Genomic DNA, 15799 nt, shown 5'->3' on the forward strand with positions numbered 1-15799 from the left:
GGAAAATGGGATGAAGATTCAGTTGAGTTGACGATTAACTTCTACTAGTACGTGTGTCAGATCATGTACACCATTATTCGCTGTTCAAGCCATCGACGAGTCCGCAATGTCCCTCCGCGATTTCCTCCAATTATTTTTTTATTTTTATTTATTTATTTCCTGGCAATCGGTAGTTGAGTTAACGCAGCTATTTTTGGGGTGTACCTTCTCGTACAGAAACTGTGTGATTTACGCGCCAAAGGCCCCAGACTGCCGATGGAGCAGGATGCAAATCACGATGAGGAGCACGTTTCGTGAGACGTAGCAGGTCGTTTCGGAGCGTGCGACAACCACGACGGACGCCACGTCTGGCGTGCTTCGCGAACAGAAACATGTCCCGAGCAATGCTTTAGTTAATACTTACTTAGTGTAGTTCATAGGACGGTGAAGAAAACTCGTCAGCTTACGCCTGCCACATAACATCAGCGGGAATCGCTACAGTAATCAATGGAAGCCCTTGATCATGCGCTACAGCACACTATAAGAATCGCAATAACATTACGCCATTTCTCTTCGAATTTGAGCTGTCAGTCGCACTAAAATTAGCTCAGTCCTCTTCAAATGCATGCTGGTATGTAAACAAAACGGACGGAAACATGTTTTGCAGCGCTCCCTCTATGATAACTGGAAACCACAGTATCGCATGCTGAAAAGATTTCAGCTGCAATGTTCTCTGGTCAAAGAATGAACGTAGCTGCCCCTATTCTGCTGTGCGTGCTCTGATGTGATGTCATCCCTGTCGGCACTAACTGTTGAACAGTCCTCGCATATGACGTCAGTAGAGGCAAGACGAAATAACACAGACTCTAGCCTCCACGCGCCGTCTGAGATCGAACCAAGCGACCAATGAAAAGTCAGAACTGGAAGCAAATAGAAAAGCTTTATGTTTCACATGCTTGCAAGCTTATATTACTAACGTTGTTCTTGGTGCACTGGATATACATCGCAAAGACGTCTTCATTGTTACGATTTCTTATACAGGGCTATTACAAATGATTGAAGCGATTTCATAAATCCACTGTAGCTCCATTCATTGACATATGGTCACGACACACTACAGATACGTAGAAAAACTCATAAAGTTTTGTTCGGCTGAAGCCGCACTTCAGGTTTCTGCCGTCAGAGCGCTCGAGAGGGCAGTGACACAAAATGGCGACAGGAGCCGAGAAAGCGTATGTCGTGCTTGAAATGCACTCACATCAGTCAGTCATAACACTGCAACGACACTTCAGGACGGAGCTCAACAAAGATCCACCAACTGCTAACTCCATTCGGCGATGGTATGCGCAGTTTAAAGCTTCTGGATGCCTCTGCAAGGGGAAATCAACGGGTCGGCCTGCAGTGAGCGAAGAAACGGTTGAACGCGTGCGGGCAAGTTTCACGCGTAGCCCGCGGAAGTCGACGAATAAACAAGCAGGGAGCTAAACGTACCACAGCCGACGGTTTGGAAAATCTTACGGAAAAGGCTAAAGCAGAAGCCTTACCGTTTACAATTGCTACAAGCTCTGACACCCGATGACAAAGTCAAACGCTTTGAATTTTCGGCGCGGTTGCAACAGCTCATGGAAGAGGATGCGTTCCGTGTGAAACTTGTTTTCAGTGATGAAGCAACGTTTTTCTTAATGGTGAAGTGAACAGACACAATGTGCGAATCTTGGCGGTAGAGAATCCTCACGCATTCGTGCAGCAAATTCGCAATTCACCAAAAGTTAACGTGTTTTGTGCAATCTCACGGTTTAAAGTTTACGGCCCCTTTTTCTTCTGCGTTACAGGACACGTGTATCTGGACATGCTGGAAAGTTGGCTCATGCCACAACTGGGGACCGACAGCGCCGACTTCATTGGTCAACAGCATGGTTCTCCACCGCACTTCCATCATGATGTTCGGCATTTCTTAAACAGGAGATTGGAAAACCTATGGATCGGTCGTGGTGGAGATCATGATCATGTCATGGCCTCCTCGCTCTCCCGAGTTAACCCCATGCGATTTCTTTCTGTGGGGTTATGTGAAAGATTCAGTGTTTAAACCTCCTCTACCAAGAAACGTGCCAGAACTGCGAGCTCGCATCAACGATGCTTTCGAATTCATTGATGGGAACATGCTGCGCCAAGTGTGGGAGGAACTTGATTATCGGCTTGATGTCTGCCGAATCACTAAAGGGGCACATATCGAACATTTGTGAATGCCTAAAAAAACTTTTTGAGTTTTTGTACGTGTGTGCAAAGCATTGTGAAAATATGTCAAATAATAAAGTTATTGTAGAGCTGTGAAATCGCTTCAATCATTTGTAATAACCCTGTACTTAAATGCCTGTTAATGATGTATCGGCTGTTAAAGCCTTCACAACGTTGGAGCATAAATAATAAAATCGTATCGTCCAATGACCATGATGCCACACCAAAGTCGGTAACGCACATCGATACCACAGACGTTAGAGATGGGTCGTTGCAATCCGTAAGTATGAATGGTAGACGCTTCTGAAGACACGCCCCCCTCTCAGCAACACAGCGTCATCGCATAGGACTCAATAGAGAGCTGAGCATAGACTTGATCTGTCCCGGTTTGTAATCTTCGATGAAACAGTCAACATCATCTAGTTAGGATACCAGTGCTATTCAAGTCCCAGATGGAATTTTTAATGAAAAAGAAATATTTATTATGTAAAAAAAAATGAATGCATGAAAATGGGGAAGAAATGGCTTTAAATATTTTTGTTATTTACTCTTTCAGTACGAACTTAGTTGTAGAACCCTTTTTTTTTTACGTGTGGTAATAAAAATTCATTTAGACAGAATTAAACATATTTAAAATTACGTGAACTTTAGCAACCATCTCATGCTGATATATTCAAACTAACTGATTAATAACATATATAACTTTGAAAATTATTTAAATTAAATTTTTTACGTATTTCGGCCTTGGCACATATTTTCTAAATGCAGTGGGTTTTTAAATACTTACTGAATTCTTTCCCGGCGTTATCTATGGAGCACAAGACTGTCTCTGTTAGCATAAAATGGTTGAATATTGCCAAGCCGACCTGAACATCTAATTATCATTGACCAAACACACTTCACTATACGTTTAAGTTATTTGCTTTAGAAATTGAAAGAACCAACAGATTAACAACTTCAACGTTAATTACCTGCCTATGAATGCACAAATGTATAACCAGTAATAAATTCAGTCAGCCTCAGGATCGCTGTAAAGGAAAAATATTTCGTAAATCACTGCTAATTTTACCTGCTCCCGATTTACGGGTTTGGTTAATTCTATAGCGGAACAATCTTTAAATGTGCCGCCGCTGCAAATCGTTCGGTCGCGGCACAGCCCAGCAACACCAACGATAATCGCTAAAAATGCTGAAAATTCTATAAAGAAATATTATAGATGACATGGGCAAGCTAATTTACATTAGTAACACACAATTTTGGTAAATTATAATGTATTTAGACCATAACAATAATTAAAATTACACACCTACATAATTTCTCCTCTAATGGCGGCTAAAGATAGATACAGACAAAAGAAGTCTACTCATTCACATAATACTATGTCACAGGTTCCTCTCTCTCTCAGCTCTCGAGGAAGACGACAAAGAATGCACGTTATGTATTCCTACGTATTTATACCATTGCTGATTGTGAATGTCTCTTTGTAATATTACAACATTATTTTCCTCTGTGGCTGTATTTTACATTTTTTTCATCGCAGATATTAACATATTTCGTAATTACATTATGAGTACAGAAATATTACAATCATAAATACATCGAGAATATTATTACAGGAAATATTATAATAATAACGAACATCCTTTATACAAAATTAAATAATATTTTTGTTAAACAATTACAGTACATACGAATTGCTTCATAGCGGCGTACATAGTACAATTAAATGTCATTTCATTTTATTAATAGTGTGTGTGCTGCCAGGGAACGTTACAAATTGTACTTTTGTAATTGTTAAACTTGTTCTTCAAGCGAAGACTTTGTAACTGTGTGGTTATAAGTAAATGGGTATAATTTAGCATCTTACACTTGTAGATCTAGTATGGATAAAGGAGGAGTTGCCATTTTCATAAAACAAGGGTATAAATATAGAACTGTTGAAGTAAGCAAATTTTATGTTGATCAGCACTCTGAGGTTTTCGCATGTGAAGGTCAGCTAGATAATGTTGTGTTGGTATTAGCAACAGTGTACAGGTCTCCACTAGGAGATTGGGAGCTATTCATAAAAAAGTTTGACTCCCTATTATGCTATCTGTCAGACAAAAAAAAGAATTTATTAGTCTGTGGTGATTTTAGTGTCAACTTTCTAAGCAATTCTGATAGGAAAAGTGAACTAGAAGTGTTGTTAACAACATATAACTAAGAATCAGTGATCAATTTCCCAACACGTATAGGTCAGGACAGCAGTACTCTAATAGATAATGTATTTGTACAGCAAGAGGATGTAGAACAAACACATGCTTTCCCTATGGTGAATGGATTATCTGACCATGATGCCCAATTGATTAACTTACAAAACCTAACAGGGTGTACACTTCAGAAACCATAAAGTAAAAGTGTGAAGGTGCTCAACCCAGTATCTATAGTTCACTTCAGAGAAAGCTTAGGAAATGTAACTGGGAAGATCTATATAATGAGTCAACTGCTAATAAATGCAGCATATTTCTTGATAAATTTATATCCATTTTTGAACATTGTTTTGCAAAGAAAATTACTAAATGTAACACCGCAAACTTTTCAAAGAAACCTTGGATTACTACAGGTATTAAAGTGTCTTCAGAAAGAAAAAAAAAAACTGTATGAGACAGCAAAAACTAGTAAAGATCCAGAAGTGCACTATAAAAATTATTGTAACATACTGAGAAAAGTTGTAAGGAAATCGAGGAATATGTATGTTAGAGAAGAAATTAACAACTCCAGCAATAAAATCAAATCCAAACAGGAAAAGTAGCCACTGGGGTATGTAGTATTACTGTTAGAGAGAATGAGACCATCTTAACCAACAGTACACATGTAGCCAATGTATTTAACAATCACTTGTTAAGTGTAGGAGAAAAAATTGGTGAGAATAGTTCAAAAGAAAAAGCCAGGCAGTACATGGAAGAGTCAGTTTTGAAAAATTTTGGTTAGATTACATTTCATCTAACAACCTCTTGTGAAATAAGGAAAATTATTAAATCTGAAAAATAAATGTTGTGTTGGAGTGGATGACATCTCTAACAAGTTATTAAAAAAATGTGGGGCAATTACAGCTGATATTTTGAGTCACATATGTAATGCATCACTGACTCAGGGTATTTTTCCAGACAGGTTAAAGTATGCCATTGTCAGGCCTCTCTACAAAAAGGGGGAAACCACAGATGTCAATAATTACCGACCAGTAACCTCGCTTACAGCATTTTCAAAGATCTTTGAGAAATTAATGTACTTACAAGTGCTTAGCCATCTCAAAAGTAATGGGATACTTAATAAATCAGTTCGGATTTCAGAAATGCTGTTCCACTGAGACTGCAATGTACAATTTCACTGTCCACACAACAGAGTCTTTAAATAGTAAAATATCACCAGTAGGAATATTCTGTGACTTATCTAAAGCATTTGATTGTGTGAACCATGACGTTCTGTTGCAGAAATTACAATTCTATGGTATAAATGGAACAGCATATGAGTGGTTTAAGTCATATCTACAGAACAGGAAGCAAAAAGTCTCTCTATATGCTTCAAGTGATTCAAAGGATTTTGCCACTTCATCTAACTGTGGTGAAATTACGTTAGGTGTTCCAAAAGGTTCGATCATGGGTCCCCTCATGTTTTTGATATATGTGAATGACCTCCTTCTTAAGGGAAACAAGTTGCTGAATTGGCACTGTTTGCTGATGATACAAGCATTAATTTTCTCAACAAGCATTAATCCAGTAAAAGAAAGTCCGGTAGAAAATTATACAAATAAGCTTTTTGGAAAAGTTATTAATTGGTTTTTCTGCGAATCGGCTTGCTCTGAACTTTTAAAAAACACTGTAAATCCACTTTTCTGCTGCAAAAAGTATAATTCCTTCAATAAACATAACACATCGAAAGAAGTCAGTAACCATGGTAGAGGATACTAAGTTATTGTTGGTGCATGTAGATGAGAATCTTCATTGGAAAATTCATATTTTGGATCTCCTAAAGCGACTAGATTCAGCAAATTTTGCAATCAGAATAATTGCCAATTCTGAGGATGATGAAATTAGTAAGCTAACATACTTTGCATAATTACACTCTCTGACGTCATGCAGAATAATATTCTGGAGCAACTCAACACTTAAGCAAAAGGTATTCACTGCTCAAAAGAAAGTAGTTAGATTGATGTGTGCGGTTCATAGTCGCACATCTTGTAGGCATCTGTTTAAAAGGTTAGGAATTCTTACAACTGCTTCACAGTATATTTTCTAAGTAATGAAATTTTTTCTCAACAATGTGGACCAGTTTCAAATCAACAGCGAGGTTCAAGATTACAATACCAGAAAAAAGAAAGACCTACACTATCCTTTACTTAACCTATCTTTGGCACAGAAAGGGGTAAAAGATGGAGCTACAAAAATTTTTGATTAATTACCAATTGAAATAAAATGTCTGACAGACAGCAGTAATAGTTTCAAAAACAATTTGAAATCATACCTCCTTTTCAACTTCTTCTATACCATAGATGAATTCTTGAATATGAGTAAATTAATCTGGAGATATAATATATGCATTTTGTGCCATTTAAGGGAATTAGATAGATAATAGAAATATTTAGATATAACCCTATAATGCAAACAAAGAAAAGAGGAATAAAAAAAACTTGTTTCCTGTGCTCATTTCTTGTGCGTTTGACACGTTCCACATCATAACGGTTTTCCGTGCTATTGATCAATGGAACACGTAACTGACTAACTAACTAACAATATGTACTTTAACGTTGAAAGACAATTGTAAATATTCGTCATACTCCTGTGGCAACGGATCGTATGAAGTTACGTAAATCTTTTAAACATTCTTCTAATAAAGTGAACTAATGTTTCACATGTTGTAGTTCCGATCAGAAATATCCCAGAAGGATCAAAGAACCCACAGTTACGACCAGATCGTTGTCGTTCCGTCAGGTCATAAGAATAATAGTTTTAAATGTTTGTGAATAAAATTTGAGAAAAATAGTCTTGCATGTAAAATAAATAAATGTTTCTGCGATCAAGACGGTTTTTATCAAATTTTATTGATATACGTGAGTTGACTGTTTCCCTAGAACAGTGTTACGGAAAATATTAAATGCTTGTGTTAAGCGTCGCCTTGTGGTTAGAAGCGTTGAGTTACGGAACGGCAGAAAGCAGGTTCACATCCTGTTGTGTGCTCACATTTTCTATTTTCTTCTTCGTGTTTTAACCAGTTCTGGCTTCAAAAAATAATACTTATATTCATCTTTGTCAGAAATATAGCGCCGTTAATCCAAATATGTCTTGAAATCTGAGGGCATTGTTAGGATGGAGACTTGACAAGAATACGACAACCCACGTTAAGAGTTTAAATTCTTAAGTTATAGACAAATTCTGCGACTAAAAACAGCGACGTATTGACTCAGTTTTTCGTCACTGAGTGCTTAGTACTTACTACCTTAATGTATTTATTGTGAATTTGTTTTTCTCTCTTTTTGTAATATTGTAGCACGTTGGTAGAATGGTTCAAATGGCTTCGAGCACTATGGGACTTAACATCTGAGGTCATCAGTCACCTAAAACTTCAAACTAATTAAACTCAACCAACCTATAGGACATCACACACATCCATGCCCGAGGCAGGATTCGAACCTGCGAACGGTCGCGCTTCTGGACTGAAGCGCCTAGAACCGCTCGGCCACCGTGGCCGGCCCCTTGGTAAGATATTCCATGAGGCGTCACTGACTATATAATTATTTAAATATATTACAAAACGCTTTTATGATTTTGGAACAGAGTAGGAAAGATCACATCGATACCATCTACATAGGTCACCAAACACACAAGAGCTACAAAAAAAAAAAAATTACCGATAGCTTCTAACTCCATTGCTACCTCCTTCCCAGCTTGAAAGTAATTTCCCTCACGTGATACTGAGGCATCTTTTGGTCCCACAATCCTTGCATGTATCAGGCCTCAGGATGACTATAAATTCTTGCAATCCATCATTGTGCCGCGTGGCTGGCTCCGAAAATTTAAATTGATTTGAAGCTTGCGCGTGGTCGCGTGACAGTGTAAGAGAACAGACAGTCGGTCCGTTCTCTGAAGTAGCAACTGCCCCCATTCCTAAACAATATTGTCCGGAGTAGTCGCAATGAATTTCCCCCGATGCCGTGGAGTACGAGCAGTTTATAAACTTCTTTCTGAGTTGTAATGCAGCTGTTGTGATGGGTGGATTCTTTGGAGACGGTGCTGTGACCTTAGAAAGGATGGATTGCGACTGTGCCACGGTACCGAAGGTTTCTTTATTTATCTATCGTACGACTATTCATAAACAAAACTTAGAAAATTACTACATGCTAGCATTTAAATACAAGTCTCCAGCATAAAACAACACAAATGACAACGTATATATAAGGATATTAAGGTCTTACATGTATTTTATCATACCACTCGTCGCTGTGAGGAAATATTTACAAGAACGCTTGTAGGTACTGGTGGGACATGTTTATACCATAGGTGCAAATATCTGTCGTTCATTACCATAGTCACACGATAGTGATGAAGATTTACCCCAATTGTGTACGTCTTCCATTGACAGTTTGGATTCAGCTCAGGGAAGTCCAAATAGTCCGAGGTTGATCAAATCCAGTGTTTTTCTTCTTGATGCAGGGCAGTTTCAGGCACTGTGGTGAGGACAGTTTAGCTGCTGTCAGCGTTCCCATTCATCGATGGCACTGAATTTAATTTCAGTAAGAGTCCTGGCTGTGATGGAGTGAGATGTCTTGATCTCAATCTATTTCGCTTCGCAGGGGATACGTCGTTCATTATTATAGGGACAGGGTTATCAGAAATCTTCTCTGGTGCATTAGCGCACTTTTCCTTAGGATATCAGGAGGTGGATGTGGCTCAAGATAGATAATCAGTACGTGGGAGTAGATCGTATTGACTCATTAACAATAATAATGGCTTCATAAAGGTATACCTCTATCTTTTTTGCGAGGGGTCTATCAAGCCAGACAGTCACACAGTAAAAATGGTTAAAATGGCTCTGAGCACTATGGGACTTAACATCTGTGGTCATCAGTCCCCTAGAACTTAGAACTACTTAAACCTAACTAACCTAAGGACATCACAAACATCCATGCCCGAGGCAGGATTCGAACCTGCGACCGTAGCGGTCTTGCGGTTCCAGACTGCAGCGCCTTTAACCGCACGGCCACTTCGGCCGGCTCACTCCAACAGAACATTTATTTTTCAGATTTAATAATTTTCCTTATTTCACAAGATGTTGTTAGATGAAACGTAATATAACTAAAATTTTTCAAAACTGACTCTTCCATGTACTGCCTGGCTTTTACTTTTGAACTATTGTAATATTGTTCCTTTGATTTTGTATGCTGATGTGTAAGGTTGTAACTTTAATTTTGGTATACTGATATCGGTGCTAGTTGACAATGAAAGTGGGTTAAAAGCCGTGATCTGTCTGGGGACGTTAACCGTGGATTACTGGGCAACTGTTTCATCAGATATTTAGCAGACTAACATTAATGATAATCTTTTAATAGTCATACAAAACCGGTAAAATATATATATAAAAAGGAGAATTTAAATAAAAAGAAAGAAATCAGTTTATACTTGGAAATTTATTTTAAGATTGTTCATTGGAATTTCAGCATATTATACGTGAGTTATAACTGAGCTGGTGCCTTATTTACGATTGAAAAGAATGTGAGATTGTAATCTTACGGAACACATAAACTATGGAGCCAAGATTGGGAGACTGGATACAACACTGCATTCATAAAATAACACACGAAGAACATTGAAACATAAGCAAGAAGAAATTAACCACAACCAACAGATTCAGTTTTTACCCAAAGAAATTACGTTCATACCACAATCCTGTCCGTCATGTAATTACCACACACTGGTATACTAAATTCATATTAACTCTTTGTGAAGTCTTCGCAAAAAGAATAGCTGAGGGCTACTTTGATGATTACACCACATGCTCCACGTGGTCAACTTGGTTTACTCAAAGCGTACAACTCCACAATAATTTTGATAATTAAAATACATTAGATCGAAAAGCACTTGACAAAAGAAAAACCTTGAACTGGTTACTAACGTCTTACTATTAACCTGATGGGTCAAACAGTTATATAAGCACGTGGTAGTGGTCTCGCAAAGTACACCCCACGTGAGCTGAACATAAAGAAAAGTTGCTATATTGAAAATATAGTCAAGACGAGACGTTATAATCACACAAACATTCGCATTTAAGATTGATGAACTTAGTTAGAGTTACTGATCAACACGTGGTTCCACTTTACTCACAAAGTAGTAACAAAGCAACTACCGCAAAATAATCTGAATTTAACACGAGAATTACACTCCGCTGCACTTTAAGATAGCATTAGATATTTTAGAGCTAAACCTGAAATCAAGGTGATTAAATTTTCAGTTAGGCTGAACTTAAGAAATCCATTGTCCTACGGACTTAACAGACACGCGCTTAGCCGGAGATCTTACCACTTCAGACGCTCGCCATGGCCACACAGCAACTGCCCTACTCTAGAGTGTTTTCTGAGGGAGCTCACAAAGACCAACGGAAGTGGCCAGAGGGGCAGCTTCCTATACCAACATGACAACGGACGGACAGGACCATACTAAGGATAGAAACCTCTTTGCTTTTAGGAAGCGTAGCTACCTGTTCCGACGTTGGTCCTACTGTTCTCTAGCAGACAGCCTTGTCTGCTACCCTCAAGCATGCAACTAGAAATACATATGCTCATTCATCCTCTCACAAAAGGGAAGGGGGATGACAGTATCTTATCATATACAGTATATAACAGAAAGCGGATGTAGGTTCCGTATGAGACTGTGTGACATGAATTACATATAAGAATTACATATAAACTGTGCTTTAAAGTGTAGTAGTGTGACAGATCGTTCTTGTTTATGTGTAAAAGTAACACGTTCCACTGCTCAGTCTCCTCCCAGATAGTCAGAAACGCCACAGTACATTTAGAGGAGGAATTTATTCCATAAATGGCAACAGATTTAAGAAATTAAACATGAAAGGAATCCAACAGAGACCTTTCATAACCCCAACGCTCCGGGAAAAGACTGTGCAGGGAATTTTCTAGCCATGCTAGGACATTCCCAAGCAGGCTTCTCACACCCTACTTAAACCAAAAGTGAAAAAGAAAAGGCAAAAGGACACCAGCTACTTGCTAAAACACAATAATTTCAACACATCTTTAGAATCTACCAATTTCAAATAGAAAAAAAAGAACACAATCTGTGACACCTATTTAAAAGGTAGTGTAGACCTAATTCGGTCAGCAAGTAAAAACAATGGTTCCTGTGTCATTAATATGAAAACAATTTCTGGTTGTTACCCTTATGGAGTTCACCAGCATTTGCTCATTGCAAGAGCCAACTGATCACAGGAAAATTTATGACTGTTTATTAACAAGCAAAATTTATGAAAATAGCTAAGGTGCCACAGCAATTAAAAAAAGAACATCAAATAACATCGGTATTAAAAAGCAGAACATAACAATGCACAATCTGCAAAAGCAACAAAATGATAAGAGAAAAAAATTCTATATCATATAAAACTAATAATTTGTAGACTTAAAATAACTATGTGGCACTCATTTAATCACTCTACTATATTTCAATTAGCTAGCAAACAATGAGCACTGTGTCATTATACTGAAACTACAATAATTATGTGATTGTTACCCTTAAGGGGTTTCTCACAGTAAATATGCCCCATGCAAAGGCTAATCGATCACAGTTCAATGAGAATAAAAAGCTATCTGACTGATAAACGAAGCAATGCCACAGCAATGAATTTACGAAACAAAATATCACAAATCTAATACATCACACAAAAACAGACATTGATAAATAAAACAGTACAATAGTCAACATCTAAAACAAAAAAACACCTATAAATAAAACACCTGCAAAATACAAAAGTCAAAGTCTAAAAAAGATAAATAGAACACCTGCAAAATACAAGAGTCAGTCTAATAAACACCAATAAATCGAACTCCTGCAAAACACACGAGTCAGAGTTTCTCTGACAGAAACACACGTATATGCACTGGACTAAGAACCGTATAATCACTGTTCACTGACACACTCAGTACTTCCACTGTTCCGAGGCACAATATAGGGGAAAGAGGGGGGGGGTTCGTCGCCGCAGCTGTCAGTAGGGATTTTTTGTCCATCTGTTGCGTGCGATCCCGCCGTCTCTGCCCTCTCATGAAGTTTCTCTCGTGTCACGTACATCTCGATTTGGTTCAATGTTTGTATTGTCAAATTCGTGCGGTATACTCGTTTGACACGCCAGGTTGATATTCTCGGGCAAGGATGACACTTAATGGCTCTTCTTTTGTGCCACCCTTAGCGACCAGAGAACATCGAACCAAGATTTACTGTCGCTTGACAGTAGGCATCCATCAGGAAATGTCGATAGGCGTCGTTGAAGTCTGCCAGTTACTCTGGACAGTATGTGTCAAAAGGCTCCACGCCCTTTGTGTTGTTACATTCTTGGGTTATCCTCAATTGGCTCGCCGGTTTGATATTCCTGGGCAAGGATGACACTTAATGGCTCTTCTTTTGTGCCACCCTTAGCGACCAGAGAACATCGAACCAAGTTTTACTGTCGCTTGACAGTAGGCATCCATCAGGAAATGTCGATAGGCGTCGTTGACGTCTGCAAGTTTCTCTGGGCAGTACCTGTCAAAAGGCTCCACGCCCCTTGTGTTGTTTCACCGCGGCCATCTCGTCACGGTCGCGTGCGTGTGGTGCGTTGCCAGCAGATGGATTTCCGCGCGGTGGACCGCTCGCCCATCTCAGGTCATCGCCTCGAGGAAAGGTCGCCCGGGGCGGCCGCCCATTAGCTCCAGGTACAAGGGAAAGTGTTTGCCGCTTACTCTCCTTTTGTTGTCGGCCGCGCTCCCAAAGTGGCCCGGATGACAGCGTGTCCCGCTGGGAAACCCGCCAGTTTACAACTAGTCCGGCTGCTCCCACTGTCTCTTAAGAGTTTTGCCGGTTCGCTTTCAGGTTCTCAACTGCATTCACAGAAATTTTTCATCATCCTTATGTGATTACAAAATGTCATACATAATACCACTTAGTATTGTCTTTCACAATTTTTAAGAACAAAGTGAGACTTAATTTTTTTTAAATAAAAAAATTAGATGAGTCGACAATATAAAATAAAATTTAAATGACTTGACAATGTAAAAAAAAAATAAAAGTGAAATGACTTTACAATGTAAAAAAAAAATAAAAGTTAAATAAACTGACAATATAATATTTAAATCCACATCACTAATGTGGTTCACTTACGTTTTAATAAATCAAATGCTATTTATTAATTCACTAAAATGAATAGGATTATGCCTTGTGCAAGTATAGGTCAGGACAGCATAGGGTTCACATGTTATTTACACACACATACATGCACACCTGTTGTCTATTCTACAAACTAACTACCCATAAACATGCATTACTCAATATTCTACTTCTATCCACTACTAGTTAACCCAATAAGCTACTTCAATGCTATTTCAACACCGTGTATGTGCCACTACAACATTGTTCTAATTCGTCCTCTTCTTGACGCTCGCGCCATACGTCTTGTCACATGATAAATATGGAGAACTTTCCTTAAACATACACATTAAAAAGAACAATGGTTATTTACACGCCAAAACATTTATACCAGTTCGCACACCTGAAAAGAGACTCGCAATTATACATTTATCATACTCATATATTCACACATAAAACAGTAAGAAAATTTCACCTAAAATTACGTTATCACAACAATTAATCACGCAGATGACTCTGAGAAAGTTAAAAATATTTGCATTATACAGGTTATATTACATTTTCTTACCCATTTTGCTGCGATTTCGTTCCTTCTTTACGTTACCTTTCGCTTCCAAATCAGTTATTTCGCCTGTGGTGGTTATTCTGGATTCATTTCTCATGAATGGCAAAATTGTGGTCACCTCTATTCTGTAAAACAGTATCATCTTAACATATTGAACTTACAACAGACACAAAAGATCCGAATCCTCCTGTAGTTTAAATGACAAATGTTTTGCTTTATCCTTATTACCTTAAACCAAGCTTTCCTTCGTTCCCATAATCAAAATTATTTAATCATCCTCTACCTTCAAGAGGGAAATTTCCTCAGTACAAATCATATAGGCTGCAGTGCATCCCGCACCAGCGAAAACAGTAAGCTGTAATGCTCACAGCATCAGCAAAACACATAAACGTCGCTTTTCTAGGACAAGTATTAACGCAGAATAATTTTTTAGTCTTTGGCTCAACATCAATCAAGACTACAAAAAGGATCCATATTTCCGTTCCATTCTCCATTTGCTGAAAAGCTGCTCGTATTTGACTACCACAATAATATTTCAGAGCCACGTAAATTACACAAACCACAATTCTTCTTTCACCTTGAAGGGAATCAATATACTTACGAAATCCACAGACAGCACTTTACGTACTCAGCTATAAAGAACAAAAAAAAGACATATATCATCAATATTAACATATCATCGCATATTGGAAGCCAATGGTTCAACAATCGTATTATCGCATCCTGTTTTCAAGATTCCAAACTTACTCATTCCTTTCTCAGAGTTCTCCTATCTTAAAATATTCATACAGCACGCATACTATAGTAAGAGATCCTCATTTATACTGACAGATATAGAATAGTAATAGATAGATAGTAGCACTGAAAGCAGAAAATCGGAAACAAGGCTACTAACAGCTGGGGACCTGGGTTTGCCAGACCCATAATACCCACAGATCGGATATTCCCCTGAGTTTTCCTATCTTAAAATATTCATACAGCACGCATACTATAGTAAGAGATCCTCATTTATACTGACAGATATAGAATAGTAATAGATAGATAGTAGCACTGAAAGCAGAAAATCGGAAACAAGGCTACTAACAGCTGGGGACCTGGGTTTGCCAGACCCATAATACCCACAGATCGGATATTCCCCTGAGTTTATGCACTAATTCAGCAACGATCTTGCTTCTCTCAGGAGCGACTCCATTCAATTTACACACAAAAAAACAACATAAACAGCATTTCACTCTTTCACAAAGAAACCTTTTATGTTCACATTTGAACCAACCTAAATCCTAATTGCACAAGGAAAGAAAAATAACTAAAAACGTCACTTCAATCAATCACATAGAAACAGCTTTATCATTATTTTTACTAACATATTATTCAAAATGCATACGTCACAAATTTAAACTAATCAATTCTTTCTCCTCACCGTCCTCTCTACTTTTCACTGTCTTTTCTACTCATTTGCCATGTCGCTCATTTGTTCCGATTGGGCGCCTTCTGCGCTGATCGTTTGTCATTGCCGGTTTCGTTCATTTCCATTTGCTGTATTATGTCTAGGGTTAGCCGGCCGAATTTCCACATCATGAGGTGCTCCGCCTACAGTCCTATTCCCACCGTATTCATCATAGTGTCGATTCTGGTTGCCGTACCT

Source organism: Schistocerca cancellata, chromosome 6 (assembly GCF_023864275.1).
Source record: "Schistocerca cancellata isolate TAMUIC-IGC-003103 chromosome 6, iqSchCanc2.1, whole genome shotgun sequence".
Classification (NCBI taxonomy): Eukaryota; Metazoa; Arthropoda; class Insecta; order Orthoptera; family Acrididae; genus Schistocerca; species Schistocerca cancellata.